The 1,620-nt window shown below is 39.9% G+C and overlaps 1 pseudogene; it reads left to right on the forward strand.

Annotated features, from left to right (window-relative positions):
- Positions 1-482: 482 nt before the first annotated feature.
- Positions 483-1,342, forward strand: LOC127664469 (putative vomeronasal receptor-like protein 4; annotated as a pseudogene).
- The last annotated feature ends 278 nt before the right edge of the window (positions 1,343-1,620 follow it).

Raw genomic sequence — 1,620 nt, forward strand, 5'->3', positions numbered from 1 at the left:
AAAATATGAAGGAATAGAATGAAAAATAGAGGAAGAATTTTTGTTTATAGAAATTTCAAATTCATTTCAATTATGATGAGAGGTAACAAGGACAATGCATGCATGTAGACAGGCAGATAGACAGACAGACACACACACACACACACACACACACACACACGGAACTTGAGAAAGTCAATTTTGCTAGTGTAAAGCTTAAAAATGAACCAGGAAAGGGGAAAGCATTTGGAATATAAACAAAGAATAAAGGAAAAGAAAGCTCAAAAATAATCTCCTTTAAATTTTAGCTTTGAATACCACTTACCAATATCACCTGTCATAGGACACAAAATATCACAGAGGCCATAGGAAAAAGGAGAAATTTCAGAGACCTAGTCTGCAACATTACCTGTGTCCATGGCTGCTTCATGAACTTCAGAAACTGCTGTTACACAAAATGTGCTGTTCGGATCCATGTCTAGAATTACTGAGATATGAATTTTTCTACTTAAAAGAAGGAAGAAATGGCTTTGAAGTATATTAATAAAATACTTTTTCTCTGTATGACTGTGGTTGGCACTCTGGGAAATGTTTCTGTTTCTGTGAATTATATGTTCAGTTGGTGGGGAAGTCCTGAGAAGAAACCCATACACCTCATTCTCATTCACTTGGCTTATACAAACATCATAATCATTCTTACAAAAGGATTGCCAAAGACAATAGCAGCCTTTGGTTTGAGAAACTTCCTAGATGATATGGGCTGTAAGATCATTGTTTACCTGGAGAGGATGGCCAGGGGTCTCTCCATCTGCACCAGCAGTCTCCTCACTGTGGTCCAGGCCATCATCATCAGTCCCAGAGCATCTGGGTGGAGGAGGCTCAGACCAAAGTCTGCATGGCACATCCTTCCGTTCTTCTCATTTTTTTGGATAATCAATGGTTTAATAAGTATGAACCTAATCCATTCTATCACAAGTACAGGTCTGAATATATCACAGCTTATGAATAGTGACAACTATTGCTATTTTATGCTAGAAAGTTGGGAAATAAAAGGGATTTTTCTCCCTCTCATGGTCCTGAGAGATGCAGTGTTTCAGGGTGCCATGGGAGGGGCCAGTGGCTACATGGTATTTCTTCTCCACAAGCACCACGAGCATGTCCGCTACCTGCAGAACTCCAAGCTTCTCTACAGAACTCCTCCTGAGCTGAGAGCTGCCCAGAGTGTCCTCCTTCTGATGCTCTGTTTTGTTTTCTTCTACTGGACTGATTGTGCCTTTTCCCTAATTTTAAGTCTCTCTTCAAGGGACAATACTTTGATGGCAAATACTCTAGAATTTTTGACCCTTGGTTATGCAACTTTTAGCCCCCTTGTGCTGATTCACAGGGATGGGCTCCTGGTTGAGTGTTGGCATGCTCAGATGGAGAAATTGAGAACATATCTCTCTCATTTATGTGTCCAATAATTGTCAAAAAAATCTCAGTTCTGCAATAATGTGTGTAAATCAAAATTCCTCAAAGCAGTTTAAGCATGTGTTTATTTTCAGTCACTCATGAATCAAAGCCTTGAGCTGAACTGAAAGAGAAAGACCTTAGCAAACACTGGGTCCCCAATGGAGGAGTTAGAGAAAGGACTGATGGAAT

This window comes from Apodemus sylvaticus, chromosome 14 (assembly GCF_947179515.1).
Source record: "Apodemus sylvaticus chromosome 14, mApoSyl1.1, whole genome shotgun sequence".
NCBI lineage: Eukaryota > Metazoa > Chordata > Mammalia > Rodentia > Muridae > Apodemus > Apodemus sylvaticus.